Source organism: Schistocerca americana, chromosome 1 (assembly GCF_021461395.2).
Source record: "Schistocerca americana isolate TAMUIC-IGC-003095 chromosome 1, iqSchAmer2.1, whole genome shotgun sequence".
Classification (NCBI taxonomy): domain Eukaryota; kingdom Metazoa; phylum Arthropoda; class Insecta; order Orthoptera; family Acrididae; genus Schistocerca; species Schistocerca americana.
Window position 1 is genome coordinate 1,074,354,835 of NC_060119.1, and position 12,929 is coordinate 1,074,367,763.

Genomic DNA, 12,929 nt, shown 5'->3' on the forward strand with positions numbered 1-12,929 from the left:
TTAATGCACGTGTGGGAAATGTTTTATTAGATACACCAGATCAATAACTGCAAAAAAAAGGGAGGGTGAAGGAAGAGAGAGCGAGGGGAGGGAGGGAGGGAGGGAGGGAGGGAGGGAGGGAGGAAGAGGGGGAGAGAGCGAGAGAGCGAGAGAGCGAGCGAGAGAGAGAGAGAGAGAGAGCACGAATGACAGTGTCCTTCAATAGAGCGAGAGGTTTCCTGCGTCTATTACATTTCATAAACGGTCTATCGCCGTTACTGACGCGTCGGTCACTAAAAACGTGTTACGGTACTTGCCACCCACGTATCGATTACAGCGCAGCCGCAGATAAACTTGAACGAGCCCCTTGAACAGTCACAGAAGCTAAATACGTCCAGCGCCCCTGCCGGCCGCAGTTCCATTATAAACTGATGCTCTGCTGGAACGCCGTTCCGTCCTCGGGGTTTTACGGCCGCAGTTTACGCGGCAGGCATTTCAGTGGCCTAGCCGCGTTTCGCGCTGCGCTATGGAGATTTACACTGCCCGCCATTGTCTGCAGGGCCAGGTGATCGCCCGTGAGATAATCCGCCTGGGCCGGAATTCCTCGCCAGTCGGCGCACGCGGCTCAGGTATCTGTTGTGAGGAGCAAAGTGCAAGCAGGCGCCATCTCCCGAGATATCGCAGCTGCCAGCTACGCCTCTGAAATAAATATGGCCTCCATATTCACGCAGTCGTCTCACACAGCTTCTGAACGTCACGCTACACGACTCCTACACTTTTTTCCGGAAGTAAACACTTGAAATTCTTTTCGTATGTGCCATAAAAGATAGATGAGAAGCACAGGTTGTGCAAAAGATGTTGTTGTTGTTGTAGTCTTCAGTCCTGAGACTGGTTTCATGCAGCTCACCATGCTGCTCTCTCCTGTGCAAGCTTCTTCATCTCCCAGTACCTACTGCAACCTACATCCTTCTGAATCTGCTTAGTGTATTCATCTCTTGGTCTCCCCCTATGATTTTTACCCTCCACGCTGCCCTCCAATACTAAATTGCTGATCCCTTGATGCCTCAAAACATGTCCTACCAACCGATCCCTTCTTCTAGTCAAGTTGTGCCACAAACTCCTCTTCTCCCCAATCCTATTCAATACCTCCTCATTAGCTATGTGGTCTACCCATCTAATCTTCATCAATCTTCTGTAGCACCACATTTCAAAAGCTTCTATTCTCTTCTTGTCCAAACTATTTATCGTCCATGTTTCACTTCCATACATGGCTACACTCCACACAAATACTTTCAGAAACGACTTCCTTGCACTTAAATCTAAACTCGATGTTAACAAATTTCTCTTCTTCAGAAACGCTTTCCTTGCCATTGCCAGTCTACATTTTATATCCTCTCTACTTCGACCATCATCAGTTATTTTGCTCCCCAAATAACAAAACTCCTTTACTACTTTAAGTGTCTCATTTCCTAATCTAATTCCCTCAGCATCACCCGACTTAACTCGACTACATTCCATTATCCTCGTTTTGCTTTTGTTGATGTTCATTTATATCCTCCTTTCGAGACACTGTCCATTCCGTTCAGCTGCTCTTCCAGGTCCTTTGCTGTCCCTGACAGAATTTCAATGTCATCGGCAAACCTCAAAGTTTTTATTTCCTCTCCGTGGAATTTAATACCTACTCCGAATTTTTCTCTTGTTTCCTTTACTGCTTCCTCAATATAGAGATTGAATAACATCGGGGATAGGCTACAGCCCTGTCTTACTCCCTTCCCAACCACTGCTTCCCTTTCATACCCCTCGACTCATAACTGCCATCTGCTTCCTGTACAAATGGTAAATAGCCTTTCGCTCCCTGTATTTCACCCCTGCCACCTTCAGAATTTGAAAGAGAGTATTCCAATCAACATTATCAAAAGCTCTTTCTAAGTCTACAAATGCTAGAAGCGTAGGTTTGCCTTTCCTTAATCTATCTTCTAAGAGAAGTCGTAGGGTCAGTATTGCCTCACGTGTTCCAATACTTCTACGGAATCCAAATCGATCTTCCCCGAGGTCAGCTTCTACGAGTTTTTCCATTCGTCTGTAAAGAATTCGCGTTAGTATTTTGCAGCCCAGACCTATAAAGCTTATAGTTCGGTAATTTTCACATCTGTCAACATCTGTCACATCTGTCAACCACACAATACAGGGTGAATCACCTAAAAGTCGCACCGCAAATAGTGCGGAAATGGAAAGTGCTATTGACGTGCAGTTTCCATATAATGGATTGGTAGTCAGGGTCTCGTACTGTTAGACAATGAACAGATTGTAACAATACTGAGAATTTTTTGTGTAAACATACATTTGAAAAGTTGCCACGCAGACACTTGTACAATACCAGTGGTACCACACAGCAGAGAACAACACACATACACTAATTATGTGGATTCTCACCAGCAAACAGAGAATTAACGAACACCGGTTGTGTTCAAAATGACCACTGACAGTGGGAATACCACCTTCCAGTCTGGTGTGGAATGACTGGTGCATACGCGCTAACATTCCAGCGGAGATGTCTCAGCAGGCTGCAGTAATACGACGTTGCTTATCGTCGGGTATAACAACTGGTACATTCTTGTAGTTAGCGTCTTTCAGCTTTCCGCAGAAAAAAAGTCCACAGGCGTCATAACCAGGGAACGGGTCGGGCAAGGTACAGGTCCGCTGCATCCAATCCAACGATTTGGAAACAATTCGTGGAGACATGCTGTAGTAGTACGTGCACTATGGGCTGGAGAGCCATCACGTTGGTTCCAAAGGTTCCACCAAGTCTTTAGAAGAACGTCTTATAGCATCCTTGGAAAATGGTCTGTTAGGAGGCTGCGATACTTGTTCAGTGTTCCGTCAATGAAAAACGAGCCTATGAGTTGATAGGTCACTATGCCATACCACACGTTTACACTCCATGGACGCTGACGTTTCACCTGACAAAGCCAACGAGTGTTTCAACAGACCAATATTGCATGTTTTAGCGGTTTACTAGCGATGATTGGTAAATGTGGTCTCATCACTAAGCAAGATTGATGTATTCTGTCTTAATACCCATATATGGAAATTAAAACGATTCTCGTAATTGTTGCCATGCAGCTCTTAACACGATTCACATAATCGTGCAGCTCTTGACGGAGAGAGATGTGATAGCGATGGAACCTACACTCCTGGAAATGGAAAAAAGAACACATTGACACCGGTGTGTCAGACCCACCATACTTGCTCCGGACACTGCGAGAGGGCTGTACAAGCAATGATCACACGCACGGCACAGCGGACACACCAGGAACCGCGGTATTGGCCGTCGAATGGCGCTAGCTGCGCAGCATTTGTGCACCGCCGCCGTCAGTGTCAGCCAGTTTGCCGTGGCATACGGAGCTCCATCGCAGTCTTTAACACTGGTAGCATGCCGCGACAGCGTGGACGTGAACCGTATGTGCAGTTGACGGACTTTGAGCGAGGGCGTCTAGTGGGCATGCGGGAGGCCGGGTGGACGTACCGCCGAATTGCTCAACACGTGGGGCGTGAGGTCTCCACAGTACATCGATGTTGTCGCCAGTGGTCGGCGGAAGGTGCACGTGCCCGTCGACCTGGGACCGGACCGCAGCGACGCACGGATGCACGCCAAGACCGTAGGATCCTACGCAGTGCCGTAGGGGACCGCACCGCCACTTCCCAGCAAATTAGGGACACTGTTGCTCCTGGGGTATCGGCGAGGACCATTCGCAACCGTCTCCATGAAGCTGGGCTACGGTCCCGCACACCGTTAGGCCGTCTTCCGCTCACGCCCCAACATCGTGCAGCCCGCCTCCAGTGGTGTCGCGACAGGCGTGAATGGAGGGACGAATGGAGACGTGTCGTCTTCAGCGATGAGAGTCGCTTCTGCCTTGGTGCCAATGATGGTCGTATGCGTGTTTGGCGCCGTGCAGGTGAGCGCCACAATCAGGACTGTATACGACCAAGGCACACAGGGCCAACACCCGGCATCATGGTGTGGGGAGCGATCTCCTACACTGGCCGTACACCACTGGTGATCGTCGAGGGGACACTGAATAGTGCACGGTACATCCAAACCGTCATCGAACCCATCGTTCTACCATTCCTAGACCGGCAAGGGAACTTGCTGTTCCAACAGGACAATGCACGTCCGCATGTATCCCGTGCCACCCAACGTGCTCTAGAAGGTGTAAGTCAACTACCCTGGCCAGCAAGACCTCCGGATCTGTCCCCCATTGAGCATGTTTGGGACTGTATGAAGCGTCGTCTCCCGCGGTCTGCACGTCCAGCACGAACGCTGGTCCAACTGAGGCGCCAGGTGGAAATGGCATGGCAAGCCGTTCCACAGGACTACATCCAGCATCTCTACGATCGTCTCCATGGGAGAATAGCAGCCTGCATTGCTGCGAAAGGTGGATATACACTGTACTAGTGCCGACATTGTGCATGCTCTGTTGCCTGTGTCTATGTGCCTGTGGTTCTGTCAGTGTGATCATGTGATGTATCTGACCCCAGGAATGTGTCAATAAAGTTTCGCCTTCCTGGGACAATGAATTCACGGTGTTCTTATTTCAATTTCCAGGAGTGTATGTCGATGCAGAATTTGTAGAACACTTTCCCGATTCATGCCACTTCCCTGTGCGACTGCGCGGAGGTTAAAGAGCATATCAACCGCAACAGCAGCAAGAACATTAATTTCCTCCTCTTCTGTCGCCACTTGTTTCCTTTTGTTACGTTGTCTAGGTGTTACACAACCACTTTCGCGCAACTGGCCGAAGAGACTGATAAATAACGGCCTAGATGGTTAAAGTGTGTTGGGATATCTTCCGCATACACCGTACAAGAACGAATTGCATTCTTCCTACCCTCTCCACACCATGAGCATGTCGGCTTTTTCTGCACTGGTAAACCCCCTCGTCCACTCACGACCTACTGGTTGGACAGTCACACACTAACTGAATGGCTCTAAGCACTATGGGACTTAACATCTGAGGTCATCGTATTTAAAACTAGTTAAACCTAACCAACCTAAGGAAATCACACACATCCATGCCTGAGGCAGGATTCGAACCTGCTACCGTAGCAGCAGCGCGGTTTCGGACTGAAGCGCCTAGAACCGCTCGGCCACAGCGGCCGGCTCACACACTAACTGATTAGCAAACCGCAGTGCATTCAAGGAACAGACAAGCACACTGTAAGCAAACATAGCAACTACGATAGTTGAAAGACACAAGTGTCGGTGTGGAAACTTTTCAAAATACGGTATCTCGTAAACTAGTCGCACTAGAATCCTGCAACAAACGCCACTGACATTCTAACTTGCCCTACTTTTAGGCTGTCAATGTCAATAGGTATTGTTCCATTTAAATAAGTGCATGTTTGCACAAAAAATACACTTTATAGGTATTATTACAATCTGTTTATTGGCTAACAATACGAGCCCCTAGCTATCAATCCATTCTGTGAAAACCGCACGTCAATAGTACTTTACATTTCCGCAATATCTGCGGTGCAAGTTTTAAGTTGATTCACCCACTATATATTGATAGTATTTGGGGTATCCCGTGTGGTCCATCAAATATGTAACGATCTGTTTACGCTATAAAAACGCAGATTCTACGAAAGACAAATAACAGCTGTTAATTGTACCAAATACTGGAACATATTACGTGCCGTAACACTAAGCAACATGTCTTATAGGCTGCTCCCGTCCCTGTGTGTTTCAAACACGCAATAGAAAAGAACAGCGTCATCAGAGATTAAATTTTACTCCTTCAATAACAACGGCTTTGCTCTATCATCGGGTGACAATGTTCGTGGTTCGTTCAGCACTGTCTCATGTGAAACAAACGGTGTCGAATATCATATGGCAGTTTACGTGTTTAGCTCAGCTGCACTGGTAGCGGGAAAGAAACAAAGTCGAAATTTAGACATCATTGGATTCTTGAGAGCAATGTTGCTGAGCTAAATGCAAAGATTATCATCCTATGGTGGATGAAAGCCTTCGAACCGAATCGTAGTTCAAAAAATCAGCGTTTAGTGACTTCCTTATCGTGTGTCTTTACACTATGTGATCAAAAGTATCGGGACACCCCCCCCCCCCCCCCAAAACATACGTTTTTCATATTAGGTGCATTGTGCTGCCACCTACTGCCACGTACTCCATATCAGCGACCTCAGTAGTCATTAGACATCGTGAGAGAGCAGAATGGGGTGCTGAGCGGAGCTCACGGACTTCGAACGTGATCAGGTGCCCCTTGTGTCATGCGTCTGTAAGCGAGATTTCCACATCCCTAAACATCCGTAGGTCCACTGTTTGCGATGTGATAGTGAAGAGACACGTACAGCAGAAAAGTGTACAGGCCGACCTCGTCTATTGACTGACATAGACCGCTGACAGTTGAAGAATGGTTCAATAAGCCACACATCACGCCCGTAAATGCCAAACGATGCCTCGCTCGCTTTTGGACGATTGAACAGTGGAAAAACGTTGAGTGCAGTGACGAACCACGGTACACAATGTGACGATCCGATGGCAGGGTGTGGGTATGGCGAATGCCCGGTGAACGTCGTCTGCCAGCGTGTGTAGTGACAACAGTAAAATTCGGAGGCGGTGATGTTATGGTGTGGTCGCGTTTTTTGTGGAGGGGGCTTGTGCCCCTTGTTGTTTTCCGTGGCAGTATCAAATCACAGGCCTACATTGATGTTTTAAGTACGTTTTTGCTTCCCACTGTTGAAGAGAAATTCGGGGATGCTGATTGCATCTTTCAACACGATCGAGCACCTGTTCATAATGCACGGCCTCTGGCGGAGTGGTTACACGACAGTAACATCCCTGTAATGGACTAGCCTGCACAGAGTCCTGACCTAAACCCTATAGAACACCTCTGGGGTGTTTTGGAACGCCGACTGCGTCCCAGGCCTCACCGACCGACATCGATACCTCTCCTCAGTGCAGCACTCCGTGAAGAATAGGCCGCCACTCCCCAAGAAACCTTCCAGGGCCTGATTGATGTATGACTGCGAGAGTGGAAGCTGTCATCAAGGCTAAGGGTGGGCCAACACCATATTGAATCCCAGCATTACCGACGGAGGGCGCCACGAACTTGTAAGTCATTTCCAGGCATAGTATATATTCACTGTTGAGCCAAAATAATTATCGTCAGCGCCGACTGCAAGAATGAATGAATGCCACCTGGTCGTTTTGCAAGCTCGTTGACACCACACGGGAGGTACGTAAGCGGAAGGGAGATCAATGGAGAATCATTCTGGCGACTACACGGACCACAAATGGGGGAAATCCACTGACACAAGCGACCTTGACAAAGGCTAGGTTGTAATGCCTCATCATCTAGGAACGAGCATGTAGGAAGAGACAGAGATGGCTGACTGTTCTCCTGCTACCTGCTACTATCTGAAGTAGCTGAAGAACGGTGAAAACACGACGCCTCATCACAGAACGTAGAAACCCGCTCTGTGTACCGAGATAGGTTCAAATGGTTCTGAGCACTATGGGACTTAACATCTGTAGTCATCAGTCCCCTAGAACTTAGAACTATTTAAACCTAACTAACCTAAGGACATCACACACATCCATGCCCGAGGCAGGATTCTAACCTGCGACCGTAGCAGTCGCGCGGCTCCGGACTGAGCGCCTAGAACCGCTAGACCACCGCGGCCGGCACCAAGATAGGAACCGATCTGTGACAGATATGACGACAGACAACTAGGTTGGTGCAGGCACAAATGTTTGGAAGCACTCCGTCTTGTGTACATGGGACTCCGCTGCAAGCGACCGCTTCGTGTTCCCATTCTACCCAATGACATCGTCAATTACGACTGCAGTGGGCCTGAGATTACAAGGTTGATTGGTGGAGCACTGGAAACGTATCGCCTTGTCGGATGGGGCAGGTCGATGATTGTGTCCGGACATGTTGTAACCCAGGCGAACGGCTGCTCGAAACACACACGACGCCGAGGTTGCATGATGGTGGTGCCAGTTACATGCTATGGGGGCGCTTGACTGCGCTTCCGTGGGGCCTGTGGTAGTAATCGAAAGCACCGTGACTGCTGTGCACTACATGAACATTATTGCAGACTATCTGCATTCCTACATGCTTGATGTATTCCCTGACGATGATAGTATCTTCCAGAAAGATAACTTTTCTTGTCACTGAGCCAGAATCGTGTCACAGTGGTTTCACAAGCACAATACTGATCCGACGTTGAACTCTTGTCTACCAAATTCATCTGATCTGAAAGCAATGGAACTCATCTCGGATGCTATAGGGCACCAGCTTTTCTCCCACAAAACCACCGGCCTCAATTTGCGGGAATTTTGTGACTCGTGTGTAGACATTTGCTGCTACATACCTCCTGAAACCTATTAAGAACTTGCCTAATCCATACAAAGTAAAATTGTTGCTGTATATTGTGTTCCAAAGTTGGGCGAACACTCAAACAGGTGGCGTAATTTTTTAGCTCTTCAGAGTATAGAAGTACGGTGGTTGCTGTTACAAGGTTCTTCAAGGAAGCTACAAGATGCGAAGAACCGTTATTGTACCTGTAATTGGATTAGCGCCGTTCCTATCTGTACAAGGAAATGTTCCTGACGAATGGATAAGAGCGCAAGTCATACCGGTGTACAATAACACCAGAAGAAATTATTCACAGAACTGTTGCTCTGTTCCACCGACATCTTATTTTCAGGAGAATGCTAGAATATATTAAGAGTTCATAGTGCTCTATCAAGAACAAGTTGACATTCTGCCTGGTAACAAGATGTTGACCTTGTAAAGCCCAGATGTGCTTTACTACTGTATACCCATTATTTCGACCTTCTACTCCTTCCGTTCAATACTGAAGCTACTAATGCTAAGAAAAATACTTTGACATTAAACAAGTTTATGAATGGACTGAAAACTAGATTGAGAGTCATCTCAAACGTTGAAGTAAATTCGAGAGTGTGTCAAGTAATTATGATTGGACCATTAAAATTTATATTACGCATCAATAACATAGCTGACAGTGTCCTTTGTAGTCTCAAAGTTATTGCGTTTGATATAATCATCCTTAGCGTACTAAATTTTGGCCGTACCTGATTTCAAGCAATGTAAAAATGTAGTAGCATATAAGTAAACGAATATCGAGTCACAACTGGACAAGTTATGTCATTCAAGTACCTGCAAGTAACTATATATGGCAGGCTTCGTGTCACTGCAATTCGACTGCTTATAACTAGATTGTGAGCTATGTCCGCACGAGGCCGGATTGACAAGGAGTACTATGGGCGCATACAACAGGAAAGGTCGGTCACCGGCCTGCCTGCCCCACGTGAGAGTGGAACAGAAATGCTGCCAAATCTGAACTGGCAGACGCTTGATGGAGGACGCCAAATACCTCGCGAAAACCTACTTGAAATTCCATAAACCGGTTTTCGGAGTGGAATCCACAGGTCTTCCCAAACACTGTACTTAGCTGTGAAGAGAAATTCAGTCTAATAAAAACTGAACAGACACATGTAAGCAGTTGTGATTCTACTATTAATTCTTGAATAGAACGGGAATTAACTTTAAAATGTGACACAATAAAAAAAGATCCTCTGCTATATCCTTCACAGTTGTTCATTGATTATAAGTACTGAGATAGTTGCTTGTGTACACAAAACTGAAGCGTCACGCCAGTTAAATTCATTTGAATTTCCACGTACAGGGAATCACATCTATGAGCAGAGTAACTGGATTCATTTCGTACTGGAAACTTCTGCACGTAAGCTGCTTCAGGAAGCAATAACTACATTTCTGCAACTTAAAAGAGATAACGTCAGTGATTCCCGGTATAGATTTACTAGTGAGACGCTAGTTTAAAGAAAGTAGTCATTTTATAATAAGTTGTCTTATCAAATATTTCCTTGTTTTGTAAGGTAGTTCCCACACGCTTCGACATCGAGTGGTGACAATGAACTGATCGCAGCATGGTTCCGAAAGCTATCAGTAGGGTGTTTTTCCGTTGTAACCAGTGTGGAACTGATCGCAGCATGGTTCCGAAAGCTATCAGTAGGGTGTTTTTACGTTGTAACCAGTGTGTTTGACAGACTAATTGGCTCAAGGATTCTTTCAGTGCTCCTGCTGTAATCAGCGACTAAGTTTATAGCATGGACGCCATCATGACCTTTCGAGTGTCCTGACTGACCGTACTGTGATGGTGTAAACAGTCAAGAATTGAGGTAACGGTGGAACTTAAGTTTTACTTACTTGCAAATTTGCACTTCACAGATACGTGTGTGAATTCAGTCTTGATTGTAACTGTGATAGTAAATTAAATAAATTACCTTTTCGGCTCCAGTTTAATTGTGGCGATACACAGCTTTGCACTCCAAATCTTAGTTTCAACACAACCAAACAACGTCCGGTTTCATTGCGATATCTGTGTGCTTAAAATAGCGCAACTCGTAAATTATGAGCTCAGTGATGCTAAACCACAATGCCTTAGAAAAAACAAAAACAAGAAAAGGTGCAGCCCACGATACAATGAAATGTTATCATACTAAACATTACCTCACGCAAGTGTTGTGTGCTTAGGAACAGCAGTGGCAGTTTACACTGCGACGTAAACAACTGATAAAATTTTTATGTCATACCATCCCGCGGCTGACAATACATCAATCTATCAGGACGTTTGTAAGAATAATCGAAAGAAAAATGTTTCAGTAGTTACTCATTATTATATTCAAATGGCCGTGTTTACAAACACACGTTTCTCGCCGGTAAGGGCTACAATGAATCCACCAATGACCTCGTTGGAGCCGGAGGGAGTGTGTAGAAGGGATAAGCGTACGATTGGTCTTCTTCCGTTGGGAATAGACGTGAACTTACCAATACTCCATCTCTTCCGTGAGAGTTGCTCCACAAGGCACAAACAATAAAATCCAAAATGGAAACGAAACAAAGCGGCAAGCAGACCGGAGGACCACAATTTTTTCCGGTGCACTGTTTTTCCGCGAGCTCGTCGACGCGCACTTTGCTCAGTGCAGCGGGCTGCGGGGTCAGAAGCGGCCTACTCCGGCGTTCGCGTCGCGTCCGTGCCGACCTCGTGCCCGCCGCGTCCAGACTGCCCGGGCATCGCCGCCGAGCGTTTGTTGACGACTCGGTTTCCGAGCAACGCCGCTAGGGGCGCCAGCGTCCTCCAGCACCGGGCCCTGGGCTCCGCAGCGGGGCACGAGAGCGCAAAGACGGAAAACAATGGCCCCCTAAAAAAAACCGTCCCTCTGCCTGTCAGATGAGTGGGCGAGCCGTTTAGACCGGAGCTTTAGGAAACAGAATGGACACCGGCGGTGTAAATTCGCAAACCGCAAAGTGACGATCATATCTGAGCCGCATTGTCTGGTTTCTTTCAGTAACTTTTTTCTGTGACAGCGACTGTGAACAGCAAACTGACCACGTCGGGTTATCCACCACGCAGCTGTTACACAACTGCACAATAACGGGTGGAAGTAAACATCTTAGTAGACAGTGTGATCGTCGACAATGTTGCAGCTTTCACGATTTTCAAAAGTCGACGTTTAGCTCTCATGACTATGAAGGCATCATGGTTTCATTTTGGTTTCGCCACGTCTTGAAGACACTCACCACAGCACTCCTCGAACACTCGACAAGCCGTGCAGTTTCCGAAATGCTCGTGCCGAGTGCCTGGGCTATCACAATCTGCCCTCATTCAAACTCCGATTGCGCGCCTTCCCCCAATTGCACACACGGCCAGCACGCTCGCTGATACTACATGCAACGTGCTTGTGTCTGACTAGCAGTCATTCCTCGGCGTGTGACGCTGCTATGGCCTGGATCGATTTATATCGATAGTATGTCGGTGGTCATAATATACACTGATCAGCCAGAACATTCAGTTCTAGGCGCTTCAGCACGAACCGCGCTGCTGCTACGGTCTCAGGTTCGAATCCTGCCTCGGGCATGGGTGTGTGTGATTTCCTTAGGTTAGTTAGGTTTAAGTAGTTCTAAGTTCTAGGAGACTGATGACCTCAGATGTTAAGTCCCATAGTGCTCAGAGCCATTTGGAGCATTTGAACCAGAACATTAAGTATGACTGATTCATTCTTAAATCTGAACTGTTGTTTTGGAAAACTCTTATTAGGTGCACCCGAAATCCACAAACAAAATTTCGGAGGTTATTCAGAATTATTTTTCTAGTATTTTGTTAGAAGTAGCCGATGGTCTCCGGTGGCTCGTTACAGAGCAATTGTATTTAGTTTGATTTTTTTACCCTCATTTATCTTCGTACTTGTATTTCGACGCCCGCATCTCGTGGTCGTGCGGTAGCGTTCTCGCTTCCCACGCCCGGGTTTCCGGGTTCGATTCCCGGCGGGGTCAGGGATTTTCTCTGCCTCGTGATGGCTGGGTGTTGTGTGCTGTCCTTAGGTTAGTTAGGTTTAAGTAGTTCTAAGTTCTAGGGGACTTATGACCACAGCAGTTGAGTCCCATAGTGCTCAGAGCCATTTGAACCATTTTTTTTGTATTTCGACGGGAATAGCTGGACAACAGTGCAGTTGTCTAAGGTACGCGCTTGACGTCTTGTTTGGAAACAAACTTGTTCCACTCACTCACAGTAGCCGCTGTTGACAACGGTTATGCCCCACTTTACTCTTCGCCCTTGAGCCTGCATTCAGTACGGATACGTTCTGTCTCGGGTATGTTTATGCGGTGGTGTTAGCTGCGCGTTAACGGTGACACGCAGCAGTATGGATAGGTTTACTGGTGAATAGCCGGCTGATACGCGCTTCGCGTGTGGGTTCACAGAATGCAGTGGAAAAACAGCACCACGACGCTACGCTGAACTGTTCCCGTAGCAATGACAACCGCTTCACAGTGCATTTGCATCTGAGGAGAGTTGCATTACTTTGTGTTGTACGATTTGAT

General features: G+C 47.0%; 1 protein-coding gene across 1 annotated transcript in view; it reads right to left on the reverse strand.

Annotated features, from left to right (window-relative positions):
- LOC124617385 overlaps positions 1–11,096 on the reverse strand; it is a 1,108,641-nt gene extending 1,097,545 nt beyond the window's left edge. Inside the window, exon 1 of the mRNA XM_047145260.1 lies at positions 10,878–11,096. The gene's annotated coding sequence lies outside the window, so the exon portion shown is untranslated. The remainder of the gene's footprint in view (positions 1–10,877) is intronic.
- Positions 11,097–12,929: the final 1,833 nt, after the last annotated feature.